Raw genomic sequence first — 27,504 nt, forward strand, 5'->3', positions numbered from 1 at the left:
CAATACTTAGTAAAATGGGGCTTTTAAACATCCTCAAGGCACTCCCTGAGAGTAGTCTGTGTATGACATGTGAATCCCATGGTCAGGAGGCATGAAGATGTATCCCAGACCTGTGAAACTGAGAAATATGGTCATACATGAACTTCATAGGATTATCTTTACGTTATATCACTCATCATATACACACATCATTTCCTATGTGCACACTGGTATGTAGTGCACACACCACTCTATCAGTCGTCCAAGGCCCCAGACTGCGCAGCCAGCAAGGTGCAGCTTCATGACAGCCAACAATACAGTTCTCTGAGAAATAATGTGTCTCTTGGAGCAATGCTGCACAGGTTCTGCCAGTGCAGCCACAGAACCTGGGACACTGAATCACATGAAAGATATAGCCTACACTCTCCACAGGCAGGGTGGCCCTGTAGTCTAGTTAGTCCACCAGTTGTACAGTGAAAGATTGACTCATATCTATGACCCCTTGTTTACTGTCACCATTGTGGACACTGTGTACTGCCGTGTATATGCTACCAGGGCCCACATTTACATGCCTACTTTGTGTAGCAGATACTCCTCCATTGCCAAACACTATTACCATGGTGTGGTACGGTACATTGTGGGCAATGACTGTGTGTGTTTCTCTCCTGATGCTAGCCATGTGTACGGCCTCATACTTGTGGATAATATAAGAGACCACTCTTTGTATGATGATTTTGGAGTGTTCCGTGGTGCAAGGGTGCCTGCATTGGTACACAGCTGTCCTTTTTGCAGTGGCGCAGGGGTGAGCATTGGGGCATATACTCCAATAGATACAGCCAGTGGTGGCAGGCACAGATAAGAGTGGTGGGCGGTGTGATGAGGGAGGGTGGGGTGGGGGCGAGCACAATGTAAGTCGTTTTATTTTTTTATTTAATTTTACATACCGCCGTCATCTGTTGACTTCCCCCCAATCCCACCCCACCCCACCCCACCCCCACCCCACCGCTCTTACCTAAGCTGGCTGCCACTGGATACAGCCCTTCCATGCATTTGTGATATGATGCAGCTCGCCTCTGCAGATTTGTTTGCATTGACACTCTGCACCTTTTCACGTTAAATATGGCCCATGGTCCACTGGTGCACATAACTTACATTCACCCCACACCCACTCATATTTAATAAATGAGAGGAGGCCAGGTAGTCCCTACCATGGCAGCTTACATCTGTGTGGGCTGAGCCTGCTTGTCAGGTCAGCTGCGTACCATGTAGTTTAATCTAAAAATGTCCCCATGAGTGAGTACTACCCATGGGCCACATATCCCCTACCCCACATGTGTGTTTTTTTCTGTTATGTTGTACCAATTGTATGCAATGGATTTGCAGGGGAGGTTAATGTGCTTTGGCCCAGGTGAGGCAGAGGATCACCTTTCATAGACATGTGGTGCAGCACACCACAAGAAACCATTTTGCTGCAGCAAGCTGTGAATGCGAAAGGGCAGGGTTGGGCTGTGTTTAGAACAATACAACGCATCTCTGTGCTTTCCTTTTTGCTGGTGCACATTCAGCTGGTGAGCAGCAACGCAGATACCCATGAACCATGATGCAGGGGTGTGTGCTTTGGTGGGTGTCTGCTATTAGTGTGCCAGCACAGACAATTAAGACAGGAATGGGCCTTATCTTGTAGAAACTGCACGTTGCTGCACATATATATTTTTTTCATTTTATAGGGTTTTATATAGCACAAACTTGATCCGGTATCGGGTATCAGAGCATTTTACATATCACCAGTTGCGTTACAGGAGGACACAATAATTTTTTTGTTAGGCACGGGGAGATTAGGTGATTTGCCCAGAATCACAGGATGTTCAGCGGACTTGAACCCGGTACCCCAGATTCGAGTTTGGCCACCCTAGCTGTTAGGCCAACTCCTCTCCCTAAGGCTTGTGACGCTGCCCTGTGCCAACATATGATCTAAATGCCCCTGAGCCTTCCCTTGATGTAAATACTAACCATAGATGAGCCAGGTGGCTACCATTTGTCCTACAGACAGTGCCGTAGAGTGCAAGGACATAGCTGCCTCGACTGCACAACATTATGCAGTTCCCCACATAGCACTTGTTGGTTTTTACTCTGTTGCTGATGTAGTTTGTCATTGTTAGATTTGGGGGTCTCTAGTTGGCACAGGTAGGTACTTGTGACAAGTAGGGACCCTCTCCTCTCGTCAGGACAAGGAGATTACACTCCTAAAATAACCCCTGCTCACCCTCTAGGCTGTGTGGCTAGAGCAGTCAAGGCTTATTTCAGAGGCGTTGTTAGTGAAGCAGTTGTGACCACATACAGTAACCCAGTGACAACACTACAAATGGACACCACACAGGTTTTATATAAAAAATAAGTAGACTTTATATAGAGTTACCACAAGACCATAAACGACAAAAATACACACTATGATTACTTTCAGATGGTAGATTTAAGCTTAGTTCAGTTCAGTTCTTAGATGCGACACTCTGCGTCAATGTACCTTAAGTTGCGTTGCGCTTCCACGACAAGCAATGTCGCAGCGATGGGAAATGCAGCAAAGTCAGGTGCAAAGAAATAAAGACGTGAAGAACTTCCAGATGCGGCGCGCTTCTCGGGGATGCGAGAAACTCTCGGTTCGATGCGTGGACTGCAGCGGCAACACCCTTACGATGCGACGGCAACAGCTTCAGCGGCTACGCTCTTCTCCACGATGCGTGAAGCTTCCGCTCGATGCGACAACTACAGCGGCGACATCCAAGATGCGACGGTAGCAGCTTCGACGGCGGCGCGCTTCTCGGGGATGCGAGGTGCTATTGGTCGATGTGGTGCAATGCGACAGTTTCAGCGGCGACACCCTCCTTCTTCGGAGTTGCGACGGCAGGCACAGCGATGGCGACATGCTCCGACCACGTTGCGAGATTCTTCTCCTGATGCGGTGCAGTGCGACAACCACAGTGGTGACACCCTCCTTCTTCAGAGTTGCGACAGCAGCAGCGACACGCTTCCTCTTCATTTCGGCACGCTTTTCTCCGATGTGGCGCAGCGTGACAGTTCCAGCGGCGATACCCTCCTTTCTCCGGAGTTGCAACGGCAGGCACAGCGACGGTGACACACTTCTTCTCGTTGAGTCACGCTTCCAGCTCCTTGCGCCACGCAGGTCCTCAAAAGGCCCAAAACAGCAGCAGACACTTCCAAAAGAACTCTGGGGAGCTGGGGGGGGGGGGTCTGTTGTCCCTGAGACTTCAGCAGGAGGCACGCTCTTTTCCAAGCCCTTGGAGATCCTTCACAAGTTGAAAGCAAAGTACACAAAGTTCCTTTCTCCTTCCTTTGGCAGTAAGGCAACCACTGCAGACCAATCCCCCAAGAAGCACTTCAGCTTGGGAATAGTCTCTCCTCAGTTTCTTCAGGTTCCTCTCCTCATTAAAGGTTTCTTGTATTCCAAAGTGATCTAATTTCATGGGGTCAGGGTCCCAATATTTATACCCAGAAATCCTTTGTTCTCTGAGGGGAGAGGGGCCCTTGCCCAGTCCAAACCAGTTCTGAAGCACTCTGTTTACCAGACTTCGCCTTTTCTTTCACAGTGCAGGACAGGCACATCAGACACCCCACAGGAGGTGGAGCCAGCATTGTGGAAGGCAAGTACAGTCCTGGAGCACTTAGTTTACAGGACTACTTCTCTTCTTTCAGTGTGCAGGGCAGAGACATCAGCCGCTCCCCGGGGGTGGAGCCAGCATTGTGGAAGGCAGGCACAGCCCTATTCAAAGTTCAGGTGCACTCCTCCCTCCCATCTAGATGCAGATCTCTCTATTCACCACCAGGTGACTCAGCCTGTCTCCTGGAATTCCCCAGCCCTGTCACTCACAAAACCTGACATAGGAATACACAAACTAGCAGAGGTAGGTTTGAATGGTTAGACAAGCAAATACCTATTTTCTAAAAGTGGTATTTGCAAACACAGAATATTTAAATAAACTTTACTAAAAATGTATTTTATTATTCTGAGTTCAGGCACACTAAACTCGAATTTCCACCATGTTCTCTGAGCCTGTTAGGATTATAAAGTGTAACAATTCTAACAGCCCATTCTGGCCTATGGAGAACAGGTAGCCTTGCAATAGTGAAAAACGAAGATGGCTGTAATTCACTATTAGGACATGCCACACACATCAGGGCTTGTCCTACCTTATACTTACAATGCACCGTACCCTTGGGCCTACCATATGGGTGACTGAAAAGGAAAGGTTTAGGGCCTGGGAAGTGGATGCACTTGCCCAGTCATCATGACAGTACCAGACTGCACGCAGGCTCTGCAATGGCAGAACTTAGACACATTTTACAAGGCTGCTTCTGTGGGTGGCACAACTAGTGCTGCAGGCCCACCAGCAGCATTTGGATTACACGCCCTGGCACACTCAGTGCACTAGTCTAGGGTCTGACAAGTAAACCAAATAGCCAAACATGGAACCACTGATTCGTACATCAATTTACAGTAGGGAGCACTTGCACTGTGGCACTGAGTAGCAATGGCTCAGTGCCCAAAGCATCTAACATCAGCAAAAATACATGAGGCAACAGCAAAAATGGAAGGGAGACCCATGCCAATAGTTCCAGTTCTAACAGTCATAGTCAGCACTGTCCTGCCCCCCATGCCAATTACCGACTCCTCAGAGATGACTGCGACACCTGCTCCTCCTAGGGATCCAGCTCCTCCTGGGGTGCTGGACTGCCACCTCCGGTCTGCAATGCTGCCTAGAAGATTGGTTGCCAGGTTCTCCTAAGTTTTGAGCTGAGCATCATGACAGTATTTCTTACAGTCCATCACTGTCCTCTTGACTTCAGCTACGCAATTGCCCTTGTCCACTATGGACTGACATATGGTGTTTTTTTGTCCCCAATAACACTTTGGAGCTAATGAAGAGCTGGTGTTGGGCTTCAGATACCTCCACGATAAAGATCTCGCTCTCCTCTTGACTGAACTTGCACTTCCTCGTCCCCTGGGACTCTGACTCATCCCGGGTGGAAGTGGGGTTGGTGGGGTTGTTTCCTGTGCTGTGTTCACCCATGTCTGCTCCCTAGCTGCTGTAAGGTAAGTGTGATTTTTCTTTTCACATAGCGGCTTTTTTTTTTCTCTGGTAGGTGAACAAAAGTGATGCTAGCATGGCCAGGGTCTGTTTATTTGGCCGCTAATAGGCTGAATAGAACTTTTTCCACATTAGCGTGTGATTTTTTTTGTAACTCGGCTATGAGATCAGTATCAGTTTTTCAGACGCTGGCCTCTACCTAATGAATGGAGAGGTGTATTGTAAACAAGACACTAACATGGCGCTAGAAACCTTCGTACTGCAGCGGTAACATTTTTGGCACTCCGCTGCGGCACAACAACGGTGCACCATTTCTTCTAAATATACACCCTATTGTGTCCTGAAGATCTATGTCAAAAATATTACCCCATTTGTGGCACCAATAGAAAACCTACAGCCAATGTAGCAATATTTTTGTGAACTGTATTTAGGGCCTGCTTGCTCATAACAGAAGTATTATTATTGTCGAAATTCTGACAGACAATCGTCCAGTTTAGTGAATACTTTAAAGCTCCCAGAGGTCATCTGACTTATGGAGAGGAGCAGAATATCTAATAATTAACACATTGAAACAAGAGTTAACATTAAAGCCTTTCCATCAATACAACATTTCATCATGTGGCGACAGTAAAGGGAATCTGGGCGTGGTCCATATGTTCCTTCGCCTCTCGTCTTGGCTGGACAGCATCGCTTAAGGGATGAGACAGAGAGAGCAGGAGCAACATGCATCACTAGAGGGCAGATACTTACCCTCGGTAGATGGCAGCAAAGCGAGCTCCGTCAGGAAAGCGGACCACGCCATGACACCACCATGTTTCTCCGAGGTCAAGCAGAAATGCCTCGGAGAAACGCACCGTCATTTTCGGACTGGAGGGGGCGTGTTTTCTTTTTTTCTCTCTTCTTCCATGAATGTAAAATTCCAGCCAATGGGAAGAGGAGAGAAAGAAACTAAAAAACACACCCCTCAATTTCAAGTAGACCGGGCTTAAATGGAAAGACGCCTGTCTTCTCCAATGGCTTGCCTCCATTTAGGAAGCCTGCCAATAGAGAAGAGGGGCGGGTTCAAGCCTCACTCTGAAAAACATAGGATCTCCCAAGCGAGACTGCGCAAGCGCAGCCTACGCAGGCCGAGACCTAAAAAGAAAGTATGCATGGAAATGAGTCTCACAGTACAACCAGGGGCGGCCGCCACTAAGAAAAAGTGGTGGGTGGGGGAGCAAGGCTGAGGGAGTTTAATTATGATAACTTTTAAAAAAAGATAATCTTACCTGCAGCTGCCGGTCGGCGCCTGCGTTGCGCCTCGGTCTTCCTGCTCCCAGCAGACATTGGGAGTATGTCACAGACTCCCTGTGCAATCCCCTTGCTGCTCTCATACTGAGAGCAGTGCAGGGATTGGCTTTAGGGGGCTGAAAAGACGCTCCGCTCAGGTTCACTGATTTTGTGGGGTTTCAATGCAGCTTAAGTACACGTGTGTTTGACTGGCTGGAAAAGGGTGTCGAAAATACACGTGCTCTTAGAAGTGCACATAGCACTTCACTTACCCATGTCCCAAGGCCCCCCACCACCCCGCCCCTCCCTACTGTACGCTGACCCAGCCAGCAACTGAAAAATAAAACAATGACATTATATTGTTTTATTTTCCAGGTGCTGTCTCTGAGCCAGTGGGGCGCGCTGCTCCGCCATTGCAGAGGAGCCGCCCCTGGGTACAACACAATGCCGCTTGTGCACACACACCGAACAGTTCCTGCATCCCAGAAGCTACAGACAGGGCAGGCTGACACTTCCTGACTTTCCAAAGAACTGAGATGGTGTCTGTTGTGAAAGCAGTGACCCACCATCAAGGCTGGCACCTTCAGCCAGTATAAGTGCTTTTGTTCAGCTAATCGCACATTGCATTCTGGGACTTGCAGTTCAACACATACCGGGACAGGATGTGATCCAGCTCGAAAGCTGATCAGTCTTTGCACAACACATAAACCGGATATGAGAACGAAATTCCATGTAAAATATATGGGCACCTTGCACACATTCTAAAAGAATCAATAAAGAAATGAGAAAATGAATCGAATAATTGATATATAGGTCTATGTTACATATATGTACTTACAAAACTGCACACGTTTACTATATTTCTTATTGAACAGTGTTGCGACAACATTTGGCAATTAACTACCATTGCAAATGCATTCATGAGTGAAATGCTTGTGTGAAATCACATAGCTGCATGCATAAGTATTATCACATTATATTAAGATGTTACATTGAACATAGTATTTATTCACCGGGTCTGGACTTTCTCATGATGACACAAATGAAGAGGTTCCCTGCAGGCTGCACGTGCACCACGTGTGTTTCACCAACGCTACGTTCTGTGAGAAGAGGGACGCAGCTAACACGTGAACGCCAGGTTACATTGGCTGAATGACGCTTGTAAAAGCTCCAGGTGTCAGAGACGGACTGCTGTCTCCCAGCTCAAAGGTGGGGAAGCATTCACCTGTATCTCTGTTCGAAACCCTTGAGCGGAAGAGCGCCTCATACTCGCCAGGTGACGTCATACGATGCTGGAGTGACAAGTGATGTCATCTCCGGCCTTATGGGGATATACTGACAACTCTTCCCTGAGAGGACTTGCGGTAATGCTGGGAGACTGCTGGAGGCAGTGCTGTCAAACATCTCGAGAGTGCTGGCCGACGTCTAGAGACTGCTGACATAATTCTCAAGAGTGATGGCAGACTTCTAGAGGGTGCTGGCAGACTTCACAGAGCGCGGGCAGATCTTTAGAGAGTGCCGGAAGACATCTCAGGAGAGCTGGAAGACTTCTAGAAAGTGCTGACAGACTTCTGGAGAGTTCTTGCAGATTTCTGGAGAGTGTTGGCAGACTTCTTGAGTGTGCTGGCAGACTTCTCAAGAGTGCTGGCAGACTACTGGAGAGTGCCGGCAGGCTTCTTGAGTGTGCTGGCAGACTTCTCAAGAGTGCTGGCAGACTACTGGAGAGTGCTGGCAGACTTCTCAAGAGAGCTGCAAGACTTCTAGAGAGTGCTGACAGACTTCTAGAGCGTTCTGGCAGACTTCTGGAGAGTTCTGGCAGACTTTTAGAGAGTGTTGGCAGACTTCTTGAGTGTGCTGGCAGACTTCTCAAGAGTGCTGGCAGACTACTGGAGAGTGCCGGCAGACTTCTCAAGAGAGCTGCAAGACTTCTAGAGAGTGCTGACAGACTTCTAGAGCGTTCTGGCAGACTTCTGGAGAGTTCTGGCAGACTTTTAGAGAGTGTTGGCAGACTTCTCAAGAGTGCTGGCAGACTACTGGAGAGTGCTGGCTGACTTCTCGAGAGGGCTGGGAAACTTCTAGAGAGTGCCAGCAGACTTCTCGAGAGAGCTGCAAGACTTCTAGCAAGTGCTGACAGACTTCTAGAGCGTTCTTGCAGACTTCTGGAGAGTGTTGGCAGACTTCTTGAGTGTGCTGGCAGACTTCTCAAGAGTGCTGGCAGACTACTGGAGAGTGCCGGCAGACTTCTTAAGAGAGCTGCAAGACTTCTAGAGAGTGCAGACAGACTTCTAGAGCGTTCTGGCAGACTTCTGGAGAGTTCTGGCAGACTTTTAGAGAGTGTTGGCAGACTTCTCAAGAGTGCTGGCAGACTACTGGAGAGTGCTGGCTGACTTCTCGAGAGGGCTGGGAAACTTCTAGAGAGTGCCAGCAGACTTCTCGAGAGAGCTGCAAGACTTCTAGCAAGTGCTGACAGACTCCTAGAGCGTTCTGGCAGACTTCTGGAGAGTTCTAGCAGACTTTTAGAGAGTGTTGGCAGACTTCTTGAGTGTGCTGGCAGACTTCTCAAGAGTGCTGGCAGACTACTGGAGAGTGCCGGCAGACTTCTCAAGAGAGCTGCAAGACTTCTAGAGAGTGCTGACAGACTTCTAGAGCGTTCTGGCAGACTTCTGGAGAGTTCTGGCAGACTTTTAGAGAGTGTTGGCAGACTTCTCAAGAGTGCTGGCAGACTACTGGAGAGTGCTGGCAGACTTCTCGAGAGGGCTGGGAAACTTCTAGAGAGTGCCAGCAGACTTCTAGAGAGAGCTGCAAGACTTCTAGCAAGTGCTGACAGACTTCTAGAGCATTCTGGCAGACTTCTGGAGAGTTCTAGCAGACTTTTAGAGAGTGTTGGCAGACTTCTTGAGTGTGCTGGCAGACTTCTCAAGAGTGCTGGCAGACTACTGGAGAGTGCCGGCAGACTTCTCAAGAGAGCTGCAAGACTTCTAGAGAGTGCTGACAGACTTCTAGAGCGTTCTGGCAGACTTCTGGAGAGTTCTGGCAGACTTTTAGAGAGTGTTGGCAGGCTTCTCAAGAGTGCTGGCAGACTACTGGAGAGTGCTGGCAGACTTCTCGAGAGGGCTGGGAAACTTCTATAGAGTGCCAGCAGACTTCTCGAGAGAGCTGCAAGACTTCTAGCAAGTGCTGACAGACTTCTAGAGCGTTCTGGCAGACTTCTGTTGAGTTCTAGCAGACTTTAAGAGAGTGTTGGCAGACTTCTTGAGTGTGCTGGCAGACTTCTCAAGAGTGCTGGCAGACTACTGGAGAGTGCCGGCAGACTTCTCAAGAGAGCTACAAGACTTCTAGAAAGTGCTGACAGACTTCTAGAGCATACTGGCAGACTTCTGGAGAGTTCTGGCAGACTTTTAGAGAGTGTTGGCAGACTTCTCGAGAGGGCTGGGAAACTTCTAGAGAGTGTTGGCAGACTTCTTGAGAGTGCTAGTAGACTTCTCGAGATAACAGGCAGACTTCTAAATAGATCTGTCAGACTTTTAGGAAGCGCTGTCAGACTTCTTGAGAGTTCTGGCGGATTTTAGAGAGTGTTGGCAGACTTCTCAAGGGTGCTGGCTAACTTTTAGAGAGTTCTGGCAGAGTTATAGAGAGTGCTGACAGACTAGAGAGTGCTGGCAGACTTCAAGAGTGTTGACAGACTAGAGAGTGCTAGCAGACTTCTAGAGAGTGTTGACAGACTAGAGAGTGCTAGCAGACTTCTAGAGAGTGCTGACAGTCTAGAGAGTGCTGGGATCATTGTGGAGTATGTTGACAGCCCTCCAGACAGCTCAGCAGCTGCTGCTCGTTTCCTTTCATGGCAGCTTCTTTGTCTGTTGCCCCTGCTGTCTGTCTTGCGGACTCCTACTGGCAGACCTGCTAGCTTCCCAGTTCTCTCTTTCCTTGCCATTTACTTTTAAGAGTTTTTCTTTAACCAAGTTTCATTGATTGGGAATTATTCTTCTAAAAGTGTGTATTTGTGTGTAGTTTCATTCTATATCTGTATCTGATGTTAAGACTCTGATTAAAATTACTTAAAATGCCATTTATCGTCAAAATCTAATACAACTTAAATGAAATCCGAATTGCCTCAGTCTTTCGGGTGCTATCAATGTTCCTTCCTCAGGGGCTGGGTGCATAGTTTGGATGCTGATGTACAGTAAGGGTGGTCAGAGAATATTCTCGGGTCAGCGAGTCTTATTGCTCCTCGTACAGTGGTCGCAGAACTTCTGGGGCCTCATTTATGAGAAATGACGCATCGCTGCGTGAAAGCAGCGATGTGTCACTTCTCAGTGCGCCCTCCTTGCGATCAACTGCGTCATATTTACTGTATGACGTATTATGTTGCAAGGAGTTCCAGATACATCAGTATATCTGACATTTCTGTAAGCGCAAAAGTGGCGCATTGCTGGAGTGTGTCGCAAAAGTGACGCAACTCCAGCAATGCATCCTTTCACATGGGGCAAGCCCCATGTGAAAGGGCCTGCGTCAGTCTTATGCCTGCTGTGAGGCAGGCGCAAGATTTTGACGCAACGGCGTCCTAGAAGTGACGCAGTGAAATCTCATAGATTTCACTGCGTCACTATTACGAGGCTTTTTGCGGGGGAACACCCCCCCTGCATACAATACACCTGACGCAGGTATAATGTAGCGCAGGGGTTTACAAAGTGACGTATCTGCTTAGATGCGTCACTTTGTAAATAGTGCGCAACAGGAGGCATGTTTTATGCTGCCGATGCATCACAAAAACTGACGGATCGAAAGCGCAAAACTGATGCAAGGCCTCATAAATGAGGCCCCTGGTTTCTATGATTATGGCCCGATGGAACTTCTTCCGGAGTTTGGGAGTGCCCATTGTCACCCTATACATCCATAGCATGGTTCTGAGGGTAGTGTATTTAAATCTGATCACTCATTTGTAGACTGGTTACCAGTTTCAGGTCCTCGTTGGGTAACCAGAGTGGACATCCAAACTTCTCTCCTGTCAATGCGACGAGCAGGTCCACCACAGGACCCAGTTGGTTCTTGCGATGGTGAAAAAATAATGACATTCATCAATGTGCCCAGACAATGATGAGGAATGAAAATACTTCCACTGTAAAATATTGTGCACAAAGCCCAGTGCTGTGTTCTAGTGCTTCGAGTGACCTGGTACGGCTGTGGCAGGTGACACGCAGTCTGGACACAGCAAGGCAACCACAACATGAGTGCTGAGAGAGGAGGTTGTCAGGCCGGTGACCAAACACAGGGTTGGCCGGTGCTTTTAATTCAAAACCAGTAAAAATAATGAGAAACACAGTCAAAATCAGCATTTTCTTTTTAAACTTAAAACAATAAGTCTAAGGAGAGAGCACTTTACATGCTGTTTAGAGACCCTAAATATTTATAAACGTTCATAAGAGCATAAATCACAGAATTGCTTGTAAAAAACATAATTTACACATAACATTGCACTCCTAGCCCCTGGCAATTTTAAAGTATGAAAAAACAGCCAGGATGTGTGCCAAGGACCCGTGGTGACTGTCATTCCCTTGCATTAATGAGTGTTTGTCTGCTAAGGTGAGGACAGTCACAGGGCGTCTGACTGTGTGTGCTATTATCAGGAAGAGGGAGTGAGGCACTGCTCCAGCCTTTATCACAACACTGCCTCCAACCTCAGGTATGTACTGAGGGGTCAGACAGGGTCACAGGCAGTGCAGGACTGGGTCACTCAGACGGTCAGCATCAGCATCGCACCCTGAGCCCAGTCACTGCCCCTGAGGACTTCACAGAGGGGGTTGTGCAGGGAGTGAACTTAGACTGACCCAGCAGCCTCTCAGTCTAAGGAGAGTCACTGCTCTGAGCTCTTATTGGAGGGGGTTGTGCAGAGAGTGAACTTAGACTGACCCAGCACCTCTCAGAATTTAGCAATCCCGTTGTGTGAGGGACTTACTGGAGGTAATAGGGGGAGTAGCTGGCCACCAAGGTTGTCCTTGGGGGCTAACTACCTCTCTAATTACCTCCACTAAGTCCCACACAGTGGGATTGCTAAGGGGTCTTCAGAGGCCATTCCCCCCTTTCTCCACCACTCTGAAAATGCGCCGACTGGCACAGTACTGGTTGGGGGATGAAGTCCTTTTTACTCCTTTGGGACTTTGGGGGCCAAGAAGCCCTCCTGGTGCCTCCTGTAAGTCCTACGGAGTGGAATTCCTGAGTTCTGGTCAGAGGCCCATTCCCCTTTCTGCACCACTCTGCAAACGCGACTACTAGTTAAAGAATCATTTGTAATGCAATTGGTCTTGCATTTGCAAGCGTTAGAGCTATTGGTGTTGTAAATGTAAAAGATTTTTCCTAATGTTTTTTGGTGTAGAGTGGATGTACGTTGTTTGTAGTGGAATTATGTGGTATGTTGTGCAGTGAAATTATGTAAATAGAAAGTATGTGGTATTTAGTGTACAGGAATTATGTGGAGTGGGGTTATGTATTTTGGAGAGTAATTATGTGGTATTGTAGTCTGTGTTGTGGAATGGTAACCTCAGGTTTAGTCTCCCTCGTTTCTACAGAAGTTAAACTATAAACTCAACGAGACACAAAAAACAGATGGAACCACTGAGGAACACTTCTGGACCTTGTAGGAGGTATGAGCAGGGTCATTGGAATTATGTGACTGTTCGGCTGCACCAATTTTCACATAATTAAACATTTCAGCATTTGCCAAATATTCCATCAACGGCTGCCTAATCTGCAGATTGAAACAAAAAAAGCCTTGTTTCTAGCTCAAACAGCTCAAATGTTCCCAAAGATGCACCGTCACGTGTTACAGCGTGGTAGAAGGCCCTTTGCAAAGCTGGAATGGTCATGTGTTCCTTATTACACAATGTGGGTGTTAAACTGGTACTAATGGTGCACAAACCTGTCTTCTTTCTGTGCCTCTCTAGCCTCTTTCTGCATTTCTCTTGCTTCTTTCTGTACATTTATTCCTCTTGCTGCACCTCACTGTCTTCTTTCTGCATTTCACTTGCCTCTTTCTGCACCTCTTTTGCTTTTTTCTGTAGATCTCCTTCTTCTTTCTGCACCTCTCTTGCCTCTTTCTGCACCTCACTTGCCACTTTCTGCACCTCTCTTACCTCCTTCAGTATCACTCTTGCCTCTTTCTGCACCTCTGGTGGTTCATTCTGCACTGCTCATTACACCTCAGTTGCAAATGTATGCATCCCTCTTGCCTCTTTCAGCACTCCTCTTAATTCTTTCTGCATTTTCTTACCTCTGTCTGCACACCTGTTACCTTTTTCCACATCCCTTTTGCCTGTTTCTGCAACTCTCTTGCCTATTCCTAAATTTCTTTAGCCTCCTTCTAAACTTCCGTTGCTTCTTTCTGCACTTGTCTTGCCTCTTTCTGCACCCCTCTAGACAGTTTTTGCACCTCTGTTGTCTCTTTATGCACTGCTCTTGCTTCTTTCTGTATCTCTTTTGCAAATGTCTGTATCCCTCTTGCCTCTTTCGGCACCCCTGTTCCCTTTTCTGCACCTTTCCAGCCTGTTTCTGCACTTCTCTTGCCTTGCTGCACCTCTTTTGCTTCTTTCTGCACTTCTCTTGCCTATTTCTACACCTCTCTTGCCTCTTTCTAAACCTCTGTTGCTTCTTTCTGCTATTATGTTGCTTCTTTCTGCACCGCTCTTGCCTCTTCCTATACCCCTCTTGTGTCTTTGTTCACCGCTCCTGTCTCTTTCTGCACCCCTCTTGCCTTTTTCTGCAGTTCTCTTGCCTCTTTCTGCACCTCTTTTGCTTCTTTCTGCAGATCTCTTGCCTCTTTCTGTACCTCTCTTGCCTTTTTATGTACCTCTCTTGCCCCTTTCTACACCTCTCTTGCCTCCTTCTCCTCCTCTCTTGCCTCCTATTGCATTTCTCTTGCCTGTTTCTGCACTTCCCTTTCTTCTTTCTGTACCTCTCTTTCCTAATGCTGCACCTCACTTGCCTATTTCTGCATCTCACTATCTTCGTTCTACACCTTCTTTCTTACCTTTTTGTACACTTCTCTTGCCTCTATCTGCACTTATCGAGCCTCTTTCCTTCCCCTCTTGGCTCTTTCAGCCCCTCTGTTGCTTCTTTCTGCACTTCTCTTTGTTCTTTCTGCACCCCTCTTGCCTCTTTCTGTATCCCTCTTGCCTCTCTGTGCACACCTCCTTCCTCTTCCTGTACCTCTCTTGCTTTTTCTGCTATTATCTTGCCACTTTCTGCACCTCTTTGGCCTCTTTCCGTACTTCTGTTGTCTCTTTCAGTACCACTCTTGCCTGTTTCTGCACCACTGTTGGTTCATTCTGCACTGCGCTTGCTTCTTTCTGCACCTCTGTTATACATTTATCATCCCTCTTGCCTCTTTCAACACCCCTCTTCCGTCTTTCTGCACCTCTCTTGCATCTGTCTGCACACCTGTTCCCTCATTCGGCACACCTTTTGCCTATTTCTGCAACTCTCTTACCTCTTTCTGCACCTCTATTGCTTCCTTCTGCACCTCTGTAGCATCTTTCTGCACTTGTCTTGCCTCTTTCTGCACCCTCTAGCCTCTTTCCTAACCCCTTTTGCTTCTTTCTGCACCTCTGTTGCTTCTTTCTGCACTTCTTTTTCTTCTTTCTGCACCCCTCTTGTTCTTTCAGCACCTCTGTTGCTTCTTTATGCACTTCTCTTGCTCACACCTCCTGTGCCTCTTTTTGGCCCTCTTCTTTCTGCACTTATGTTTCCTCTTTCTGCACTCTCTTGCTTCTTTTCTGCACCACTGTTGCCTCTTGCTGCACTCATCTTCCCTCTTTCTGCACCTCTCTAGCTTCTTTCTGTACTTCTCTTGCTTCTTTCTGCACCTCTCTTGCATATTTCTATACCTCTGTTGCTTCTTTCAGCAATTTTTTTCTTCTTTCTGCACTTCTCTTGCTTGTTTCTATACCTCTCTGGTGTCTTTCGGCACCACTCTTGCCTCTTTTTGCACCCCTCCTCCCTCTTTCTGTACCTCTCTTGCCTCTTTCTGTACCTCTGTTGCTTTTTCTGCACTTCTGTTGCTTCTATCTGTATTTATTTTGCCTCTTTCAGCACCTCACTTTCTTATTTCTGCACCTCTGTCATCTCTTTCTGTACTCATCTTTGCTCTTTTTGCACTTCACTTGCTTATTTCTACACTCCTCTTGCTTTTTTCTGCACCTCTCTTGCGTATTTCTTTCACTACACCTCTTTTCTCTTTCTGCATCCCTCGTGTCTCTTTTTGCAGTTTTCTTATCATTTACTGTACCTATCTCACCTCTTTGTATACCTCACTTGCCTTTTTCTGCACTTCACTTCCTTCTTTCTAAACCTCTGTTGCTTCTTTCATCAACTCTCTTGCACTTTCTGCACCTCACTTGCTTCTTTCTACACCTCTGTTGCCTCTTTCAGCAATTCTATTGCCTCTTTCTGCACTTCTCTTGCTTGTTTATGTACCTCTATTGCATCTTTCTGTACCCCTCTTGCCTCTTTTTGCAACCTTCTTCCTTCTTTCTGCACCTTTCTTGCCTCTTTCTGTACCTCTGTTGCTTCTTTCTGCACTTTTTTTGCTTCTTTCTGCACTTCTTTAGCCTCTTTCTGCACCTCTCTTGCTTCTTTCTGTACCTCTGTTGTCTCTTTCTGTACTCGTCTTCCCTCTTTCTGCACTTCTCTTGCTTCTTTCTTCAATTCTCTTGCTTGTTTCTGCAGTTCTCTTGCTTCTTTCTAAACCTCTGTTGTTTCTTTCAGCAATTCTCTTGCCTCTTTCTGCACTTCTCTTGCTTGTCTCTGCAACTCTCTTGCATCTTTCCGCGACCCTCTTGCCTCTGACTTCATCCCACATTTCTCTTTCTGCACTCCTCTTGCCTCTTTCTGCACCCCTGTTCCCTCTTTCTGCACCCTTCCTGCCTATTTTTGCACCTCTCTTGCCTCTTTCTGTACGTCTGTTGCTTCTTTCAGCAATTCTCTTGCCTCTTTCTACACTTTTCTTACTTCTTTCTGCACCCCTCTTGCCTCTTTGTGTACCTCTCCTACCTCTTTATGTACCCCCTCTTGCCTCTTTTTGCACCTCTGTTAGTTCTTTCTGCACTTCTCTTGCTTGTCTTCAGCACCTCTCTTACGTCTTTCTGCACCCCTCTTTCCTCTGACTTCATTCCATATTTTTCTTTCTGCACCCCTCTTGCCTCTTTCTGCACCCCTGTTCCCTCTTTCTGCACTCTTCCTGCCTATTTGTGCACCTCTCTTGACTCTTTCTGTACCTCTGTTGCTTCTTTCAGCAATTCTCTTGCCTCTTTCTGTACTTCTCTTCCTTCTTTCTGCACCCCTCCTGCCTCTTTCAGTACCTCTCTTGTCTCTTTGTGTACCTCTCCTACCTCTTTCTGTAGCCCCTCTTGTCTCTTTTTGCACCTCTGTTAGTTCTTTCTGCACTGCTCTTGCTTCTTTTTGCGCGTAATCTGCCTCTTTCTGTACTTTTCTTGTTTCTTTCTACACCTCTGTTGCTTCTTTCAGCAATTCTCTTGCTTCATTCTGCACTTCTCTTCCTTCTTTCTGCAGCCCTCCTGACTCTTTGTGTACCTCTCTTGCCTCTTTGTGTACCTCTCCTACCTCTTTGTGTACCTCTCTTGCCTCTTTGTGTACCTCTGTTGGTTCTTTCTGCAATTCTCTTGCCTCTTTCTGTACTTCTCTTGCTTGTTTCTGCACCTCTCTTGTGCCTTTCTACACCTCTGTTGCCTCTTTCTGCACTTCACTTGCTTCTTTCTGTACATCTCTTGCCTCTTTCTTTAGAGGTAGTTTTAATCCCCCTGCCCTATTATGTACTAGGGCCTAAGAAGGGAGGTCATGCTAATCACAGGGGTACCCCCAACCCATAGTGTATCCTAGTATATTTAGGTCTTTGCACTGTATTCCTAGTGTCTTACAGCACAGCACTGGCTCCCGGCCTTGTTATTCACAGACTGGTGTCAGCAAAAAGTTGGGGGCACAGGATGACATTGCAACAAGGCCTCTTCTGTACCTCTGTTGGTTCTTTCTGCATAGCTCGTGCTTCTTTCTTCACCTTTCTTCGTCTTTATGAACCTCTGTTGCCTATTTCTGCATTTCTCTTGCTTCTTTCTGCACTTTTCTTCCTCTTTCTGCTCATGTCCTATATCTGTAAGCATAGTTAGAAATTAGCATTTAAAAAACCTTTGAGATTCACTGAAAAAAGCATAGATTTCATGGACGTTATAGTTAGTAATTAGCATTTAAAAAACCTTGGAAATTCATTGAAAAAAACAAAGGTTTCAGGGGCGCACAAAATCATTACATATAGGTTTATAATTTTTAAAAAGGTGGAGAATACATTAGCAACAGCTAAATTAAAAGCAAAAATGACATTTAGATTTAGTGACACATTTGAAAGTATAGCATACCATTCTCCATTCCACCAGTGATTCATTTCAAGCCTTCAGTATGTAGAATATGCAAGAACCACTACCAGTCCTCTGGGCATCAAGGTGACGCTAGGAAGCCAGGGAACACACTCTCCACTGCAAGTCTTTCCACCTCTTCTTAATTTCCTTCCGTGCACAGAGGTTGCTTGCTAAATCATTCTCTCTGTCAACTATTCTGGCCCACATTTGCCTTTTCTGAGTATAGTTGTATTTTTTACTTGGGCTCTAATCAATTGTTTCTATACTCTACCAATTTTATCCACCATGACTGACAATTCTCCCTCAGTAAAACAGGGATTTCCCCTCCCTACCATGATCAAATAATACACAAAATTAGTTTTATAACCCACAAGAAAATAAATAAAAAAATTAAAAATTAACAAGAAACAGAGAAAGAAAATAAAACCTGACTACAATGTTCTGCTGCAGTGGAATAGCAAAGGATCATGGTCTGAAATGGAATGTGTTTTATGGTATGGTAAGAAGGTAAAAACAAGTAATCAAAACACAACAGCTGTGTGATTCCAGCATCCATTCAAAAGCCAGAGGAATAGCACAATGTTGAATGAGTCCTGTGACAGAATCTGTAATCCGCCATTAGGACAATGCCAGCACAACTAAGAAATCTAAAGAGGCTCGGTGGAATCCTGCCACCCTGACAGCAATGGAGTAATGTTAGCCAGCAGAGGAGTCTGTTGTGTCTACTGATGTGAGCTGCTCACACCATGGAAAGCATTCTGTCAATGCAGATGAAGAATCTGCCAACCCACATCTAAATAGTGTGGGCAGGAATTAGTCGGCTTTACAGATTACTTGTAAATGCCGCAACAGAGGAACAAGTGTCCCACCAAGATCTAAATAAGGCCCTTAGTGCTTGCCCCACTTTGGTGTGAGTTTAAAAAATGCACTCACCAGAAGGGGACAAACATGTTTCCCCGCCCTGGGAAACTACTGTGTCCCCTGGGTGGGTCCCCCAGAACACAATATGTGAGTTGGCCCTACAAGGGGAGGTGGAACCTAGGGCCATTACAGGGTCAGGTAAGGGGGGACCACTGTGTCCCCTATCTTTTGTTTAAAATTAAAGCCCTGGGGGATGAGTCACCATGAACTTTTTAAGGCTCTGTGTGGGGCCTCCTTACCCTTTAGTGCACATTTCAGTCCCGGTGATAGACTGTTCATGCCTATAATGGCTCGGGGTGGGGTCACGAGTTCCCATCTCCGCAAATAAAGAATACAACCACAGGGAATGTGGTCTATGGGTCCTAGAATGGGTACAGGGAGTGGGGCCCTACTGACACGCTTGTCTCCATATATATTATTGAAGAAATAGCGGCCGCCATTTTACTTATTTTTTTGAGCTTTTGCCATGATCCAGCAAGGGTCCTGTGGGATCACATCAAAAACTGCTGATTGTTCTTGGATTTTGGCCCCAGGGGTAGTCTATCTGGGTTCCCTCCCCCATGAGGGCTTAGGGGGATAGGGTATCCATACTTTGATCCTCATATAATTTTATTAAAAGTTCAGGACAGGGAACAAAGTCCCAGAGCTTTGTAATGTCTGCCAGGAACATTGTTCTCATGTTGCTGGCAGCCAATCAGAGGGCTCTTTCCTGCGATTGTCTGACTCATATGGGATAGATAGATAAAGGAAAAGCGAGTCTCCAGGGCCAATCAGAATGCTCTCGTGGACCCAACTGTCCAGATATAAAAATATTTTTCCACCGTAATATTTAAAAAACTACTGAGCGGATCTACACCAAATTGCAAAACAATAAATACAATCTGTGAACCAAAATCTAGCCTCCTGACAAATTTGGTGTGATTCCATTCAGTGGTAGAGCTTCCTAATGTGGTATATGGAAAGTGCATGGCGATTTCGCTTTTTGGTACCCACCGTTTGTCTTTCCTCCACTTGATAGAACACCCTGACAATTTACATGCAAACTAGGCAACAAAAGAAAACATTTTTGGAATGTTTAGTGGAGGTAGGTCAATCAGTGCCATTTACTACGAAAACGCTGACCTGACTATATCTAACCAGTGGCTGCTTTGCGGTTATAGTTAGCATTCACATGTATAGGAGTTCCTCTGATTTTTGCTCAATTTTGACAAATCTCCCACAACTATCTCCACAAAAGATTCCAGACCTGTAGCTTTTTTTAAAATTGGCAGAGGATGGAATGTTTTGAGGGGATTAATCAATGGGGTGCAAAGATTGGGAGGGTCCCAAAACTTGTTTTTCCACCAATGCATTTTTCATAGACTATTGTATTGCATGTGGCACAAAAACGGCTGAACAGAATTATAAAAAATATGGCAGGAGTATACATTATGATGTACAAATTATAGTTCTGGGTACAACACATTAATAGGGAAGTATTTTTTAAGTTCTAAGTCATTTTAACTTAGTGATATTTGTTGTTGCTGTAATTACGCTAAGGTTTGCTGTATTTTGGGCTACCAGAAAACATTATAAACAGTACCATGACCCCTAGAATTGATATATAATAAAATATGCGGGCATTGCTTCTTACAATATGTGACATGGTTTGCTTGCCTTTATTACAGTTATATGTAAAATGCCTGAGTCCTAAATATTGTCTCCCCCATTTTTTTGTTGTGTTTCCCACTTTATTAATGTGTTACATGTTCTAATAAAAGAATGTGCTATTCCATTTGGACAGTTAACATAGACTTTATCCTATTTATATGTAATATAGTCTAAGATCATTTATAGTAAGGGACCCTTGTTCCTTAAAATATTTACAAAAGTTAAAGTCAGCCATGTTGTTTGGGTATACTTTGGCTGTGCTCTGCATTACACCCTAAGGTATAGTCAAGTCAAGTCAAAGGAGCTTTATTTCGATATAGTTATATATTTAAAAGCAGACAGAGTAAGAAACAATGACATTTAGCAAAAACAGCCCACAGTTTAAAATGGTAAGAAGCTAAAAAAATTAAAAAAGTTATGAAGTTAAGAAACCCCCCCCTTGAGCATGTTTATCTATAGAGACGCTACATAACGGTTGGGTAAAAAATTGACTAAAACAGTCTTTAAAACAGTAATTAAACAATTTGTTTAAGCCACTTTGACCTTATGCGCCAAGTCCACCCTAGGAACTTGGCTACAGCACTAACATTTAAAACACAGGTATCAGTCTGGAGAATCCTTAGTGCATCAGCGCACCGCCTAGCCCCCAGTATCAAGCATACTGGCTTAATCCATTTGCGACGAGGCAATTTATAGGCGGGACATTCGAAGAACATATGACCAATGGATTCTTGCCTGGTGGGGCAAAAAGGGCAAGACGAAACAGTTTGGTGGGGCGGCTTCCAGCGGGAGGTGAATTCCCTGATTGGCAAAGAACCAGTTCTAAATTTAAAAAATAACGCTCTGTCCCAGGGAATTAGAATGATGTCTAGGTAGATCTCACGTAATGGGGCATCCTTAATCAACAAGAAGGACCTGGTTGCTCTGCACAAGTTCGTTTTGCTGTTCCTTTTCTCAGTAATCCAGGCCCAGTACATTTTCTTAAGTGTTGACTTAGGTGGGGCGGACCTCTGTTCCCATGACTCGCCCAATCCTAGGTTCAAAAGGAGGGCTTTAATGTCCCTGAGCCACCTGACTTTGGCCCAACTCGGTGAGTCCAGGATTTCCCGTAGGCCCTCTGCATAACTGGTGAGAGCCTTCACCCTCCAGATGCGGGCCCACAAAAGAAGGGGGCGAAGCCTTGCCTGATCCTCGATGGAACGACAACCCAAGTCCAGTTGAAGCGGAATAGTAGGGATAGATGCTTGGAGGCTCATGAGATTTCTGAAGAAGTTGTTTTCCGACAGGGTGAGCTGGCTCATGTTCAATGCTCCCCAAAGTTCAACGCCATAAAGCGCCGAGCTAACTCCTCTTGCAGCATAAATCTCAAGAACCGTACCTATTGGCTTCATTGAGGATGCCCTCTGCTCTTTCAACAATGTTCCAGCGATTCTCTTGTGGTTAAGGAGCATTTTGTTTAAATGGCTATCCCACTTCATGGAGTCAACCAAACGAATCCCCAAATAGTCAAACTCCCTAGTACGTTCCAGAGGGACGTTATCCAGCAATGGTGGCGGACCCAATTTTTTGGGGGGATTTAGGATGAGATATTTAGTCTTATCAGTGTTTATTTTGAGTCCCCTCGAGTTACAGAATAGCTCAAAGCTGGACAACAAGCGCTGGAGACCAACGGGTGACTTTGAGATCAGCAGAGTGTCGTCCGCGAATAAAAGGGTGGGTACAAGCTGCCCAGCTAAACGGGGAGCGTCAGCAGGAGCTGACAGCAGATGGTCAACTACCCCGTTGACATAAAGGGAGAAAAGAGTGGGAGCGAGTACGCAACCCTGGCGGACTCCTCTGCCGACCTCAATACGCCCGGTCCTCTGGCCCTGTGACCCCCAACGCACCTGTGCAAAATTGGACGTATGGAGCCTGACTATAAGGGACAGAAGGTAGTGAGGCATACCCAGCTCTTGTAATACTCTCCAGAGTTGTTGGCGTGGGACTAGGTCGAACGCGGTGCGCAGATCAATGAAGGCTAGGTACAAGCTTTCCTTCCCTAGCACTACCACCTTCCAATACAACATCAATAGGCGCAGTGACTGTTCGATTGTTCCTGTACCTGCCCTAAACCCGGCTTGGAAGACAGACAGAATATTATTGTCGTCAATCCAGTCCAGGAGACGGCCCAATACAACTTTTCCAGCCACTTTTTGAGAGCAATCAATAAGACTAATAGGCCGGTAGTTCGCAGGGTCTTCTCGACTGCCTTTTTTATAAATCGGGACAACCTCGGCGCCCATCCAGGAATCAGGTAAGGGGGCACCTTCAGCAGAGGCATTAAGCAGGGATGCGATTAGGATTCCCCATTCAACAGGATTCTTCCGGAGTAAATCCCCCGGTATGCCATCAGGGCCTGCAGCTTTAAAAGGGACTAAACTGGTCACAGCCCTTTCTACTTCCTTGGGCGTGAAAGCGGTCTCGCCACATTGGGTTGTGTCAGGGGAGGAGCCATTACCTGCAAAGTCTGGTTCAAACCCTTCTCCGGCATTATACAACTTGGAGAAGTGGCTGAACCAGGCTTCTTCAGGAATGTTACAGGTAATAAGGGAATCAGTGGGTCTCGATTTCTCCCTTATGAGGGTCCAAAAGCCTCTGGCATTCTTTTCCCCACTAGCTATGGCCCAGAAAGCATCCTCCCAATCCCTGCGCGCCTTAATTAACGCTGCTTTATACAGTTTCCGCTTCGAGGTTATGGTAGCCCCTTCCCCCAGTTTGACTGCAATAATAACAGCTTTTTTGGCCGCCCGACAGGCCGGTGTAAACCAGCCCTCTTTGTTTACTGCACGGGATTGCCCATTTGCCTGTCTCGCTTTCCCAGTCACAATAAACAAATCCCCTATTAAACTAGTGGTTTTGCAGAATAGGGTTGAAATATCCCCTGGGTTTAGTGTGCCATGTCCAAGCTCTAACATGACATTCGACATAATCTCCCCAATGTTAGTAATCTTTAGGGGATCAAGCGCTACCCTATCCCACTTTAGGCGCCTCAGGCAATTAGCAGGGATTACCTCATTGGTTTCCCTCACGGCTGTAGGAGTGGACACTCTCGCAGGGCATCCCCTAGGTTTCCATACGGGGGTAAGGGACAGGCACAGGGGAGTATGGTCGCTGTCAGTTGTTGCAGCAACCTTCATTTCAACAAGATGGGCCCACAAGTTTAGGCTAAGAAGTATGTAATCAATTCTTGAGGTGGATCCCACCCTGTTGAAAGTATGAGCCCCATTGGGATCTGAGGTTGTTCTCCCATTGCTGGCTCTCAGCCCAAATTCAAGTGTCAGGGCATTTAATTGTACTACTCTTGGTGTTCACCTTTTTACGGGGGATAGGTTGAGAGAGGGAATACCTTTCCCAGAGTCTTCCTCACTGAGGTCTAAGATATCCTCACGTGACAAAGGCTCGTAGGTGCAGTTAAAGTCCCCCATTAAAAGAATGGGAGAGTTGGCAGGGCAGTCCCTTAGCTCTGACTCTAGGACAAGCAGTGTAGGGGATATGGCACTACCTGAGTCCCCTCTGGTATAGATATTAAAGAGTTCTAAGCTTATGCCACTCTCTGGACTCTTAAGCGAAAGCCTCTGTAGATCGGGGGATTTCGGACAATGCACCTTAATTTGGAGACCCAACGCAATATCTACCCAGATCAGTAGCTCGCCCGATGGCCGGCCTCTGCCTGATTCAGAGATACTTGCAGGTATACAGTAAGAAGTAGAACCCACTCTATACTGAGGGGTTAATGACCACGTTTCTTGGAATGCACAGATTGAAAAGGCTTCCATGAAAGAGGTCCAGTCGGGAAGATCAAGGTTGCGGCTCAGTCCCGCAATATTCCAGCTTACTATTTTCAAGACAGGGGTTACTGGATCATGGATACCTATGGCTCTGGTCAGGGGTACTTCATTACTTTGTTCATCCAAACCCAAACTAGAGGGGCTCTTAGGGGCTCCCACATTGGCCCCTGCAGCAGTTACTAGTCCCGCTGAATCGCAGCAATTAGATGCTATAACAGGAGAAAGGGGGAAAGAATCCGAAGAGGCTGGATTGGTAAGTCAATATCCCGACCCATATGGACTAAAGGTTTGAGGGTGGTTCCCAGCCATTCTGACAGTGCCTAGAGTTGCATGTCGTGGGTACCACACCCCTCTTCCCCCTTCTATAGGTAGCTGATTTGGCCACATGGTGGGCAAGGGACGATAAAAATATCCCAAGTCCCTTGTCTGTATGCCATTAGGATCATAATGGTTAACTTGCCTGTTGATCAGCCCTGCAGCTCATGGGTCCCTAAAATTCACCAGTACACAGTCATCCTTGAGGTTTTTGTGCCTATTTCCAACCCACCCCACCCGTCTGACATTAATGATCCTCCCATCAATATAGTCTGGGAGGGGTCTATTTTGCCTGAGCCAGAAGGAAGTTTTATTTTTTAGATTCTCAAAAGACTCATTTTCCCCTGTTTTGAGAACTGGGACCCCTGTTAAGACAACAACAAATGGCTGACACCCCGGAGGGAGGCTTGCTGGGGGAACCTGCTTGTTTTTCCGTACTTGTGTCTGGGCTAGGGGCCTGACTGCAGGAGTCGCCGTAGGCACATCTACAGAGGGAGCTACTACTAGGGGAGCTGCTAGAGGACTGGGTAACACAGACTGGCCATTAGATGTAATCGAAGGGGGGGAGTTGAGGGATTTTTGCCCGTTACAGCCTTCCCGGGAGATCGGGCAAGAGGGCTCGCAGTCTGAGGGTGCGAGTGGATTAAAGCTGCTGTAGTTACATGGTTCCGGGTACCTGGAAGAATTGAAGGCAAAGGGCCAGGGGAATGATCTTGACGTCCCAAGATTACAGCGGGCACCTGGGTAGAGGTTACTGGCTTATGGATGAGACCACTTCCTTCCATTCCTGCCCTATCTTCTACACAAAGTTTCGAGTGGAGCTTAATCAATGATTTTATGGAAAAGAAGCCATCCAACATATTTTGCTCTATGGAATCTACCCGTCTAGAGAGCCCCTCCATCTTATCTATAATTGGTGAAACCAGTGATTTAAGTAGACACTCAATACTGTACAAGAGTGAGGAATCACCCAGAGGAGTCTGAGGCACTGTGTTCTGTGAGGAACCGAAGGTGGGATCCTGGGCACAAAAAGTCATCCCCCTTGCCACCTGAGATTTAAAAAGATCTTTCCATGATTTACTAACAGTGTTGCAAAAGCCCCCCTTGGCTACGGCTTTCCTTCTGAACTTACAACAGGGTTTGGAAGTATTGCCCTTTCGTGGACTAGGAGGACGTTTCCTTTTGTACGGATTTGTGAAGGGGGATCTCCCAAAGACTGCCACGTCCTGAAGAGTAGTGTCAGGATTAATACCAGCCCTGGCCGTGATCCCTATATTTACCACAGAGTCTACACCAGCCCCATTAATATTGATAGGGGTAGAGGGCGCTATACTACAAGAAACCAGGGGGGCAGGAATAGGTGGTGGGGTTTTGCCATTGACAACAGCAATGGGCGACAATCTATCAAGACTAGCCCTGATCCTCGAGACCCGCTCATCAATCTCATCATCAGGTGGTACTTCTTCTACAAGCACAGGAATTGATGAGTGGGCAGGAGAAGGGACCAGAGCCAGGCTGCCCATAGAGGAACGTTTTTCTGGCAAGCCTAACGAGTTTCTAGATAGTCTGTGATCTGTAATGGCAATCTCCTTTTCCACGATAGATAACGCCCGAGTGATAAATTGTTCCATGGTTCCTTTCACTGAATCCCCTTTAACTTTACGTGATTTAGTCGATCGCGTACCTGAAGCCATAGTCAATGCAACAGAAGAAGAAGCCTAGTCCCTACGACCAAGAGGGTCGGCCCGTCCCGGCCTCTTATGGCCTCTGATGGCCACAGATGGCCCCGCCCTTGTCCCGGGCTTCTCCCGGCGTGCTCCCGCGTGCTCCCGCACAGCGGAAAGTGGCGTCGTTTTAAACACCGTGAAGCGGCTTGTGGGCGGGGCAGCAGGACAGCACGCGTCAGGTGTGCTGAGAGAGCAGGGACTCCTGGTAGAGCGAGTCCCTGAACTGCGCCTCCACTAGTGCTCCGCCCCAGATCCTCCGGTGACCGCAATGGCAAAGGTGGACAATTCCTCCTAGGCTGCGAGCCAGGAGTGCTCCCAACAGCCCCAAGGTCTCTAGCTGCGACGCGGCACCCGCGGAGCGGGTGCGGCTAGCAGTTAATCCAGGAGGTGGTGTGCGAATGCCCAAAGGTCCAACAAACAGCCGGTGAGCACACTCGGCATTTGCAAATGGTTCCCACCTTCTTCGCGAAACACTGCCGCTTATCAGGAGCTCAGAGCGGCTTGTGGGCGGGGCAGCAGGACAGCACGCGTCAGGTGTGCTGAGAGAGCAGGGACTCCTGGTAGAGCGAGTCCCTGAACTGCGCCGCCACTAGTGCTCCGCCCCAGATCCTCCGGTGACCGCAATGGCAAAGGTGGACAATTCCTCCTAGGCTGCGAGCCAGGAGTGCTCCCAACAGCCCCAAGGTCTCTAGCTGCGACGCGGCACCCGCGGAGCGGGTGCGGCTAGCAGTTAATCCAGGAGGTGGTGTGCGAATGCCCAAAGGTCCAACAAACAGCCGGTGAGCACACTCGGCGTTTGCAAATGGTTCCCCCTAAGGTATAGATACGTTTTAGGTTTTATATTTTTTCTATACCTATTGCCACTTTATTTCAAGTGGTAATAAGTAAGAAAATGTATTTTTAAGTTTGTATATATTTTTAAAACAAATATGAAGTACAGCAGAACTTCCTAGAAAGTACAGTAGAACTTACAATTAAAAAAATATATATGTTAAAAAATTCTAAAAATTATACACTGTACTATGCTACATTTTACAAACATAGTGTGCTACAGTGTCTTTTCAATTTTTTATATGTTCAAATGTTGACAAAAAAGTCTACGGAGTACTACAATAATATCTACAAATTACTGCCCTATTTAAAAATAAGAAAAACAAATATGCAGACCTCCCTAATCTGCTGTAAATATATATTTACATTATAAATTATTATTGTGAATTATTACCACTTTAATAAAGTGGCAATAGGTAGGAAACAACAATAAAAGCAAATGATTACCTATATATATAAGGCCCTA

Source organism: Lissotriton helveticus, chromosome 8 (assembly GCF_964261635.1).
Source record: "Lissotriton helveticus chromosome 8, aLisHel1.1, whole genome shotgun sequence".
NCBI classification, from domain to species: Eukaryota; Metazoa; Chordata; class Amphibia; order Caudata; family Salamandridae; genus Lissotriton; species Lissotriton helveticus.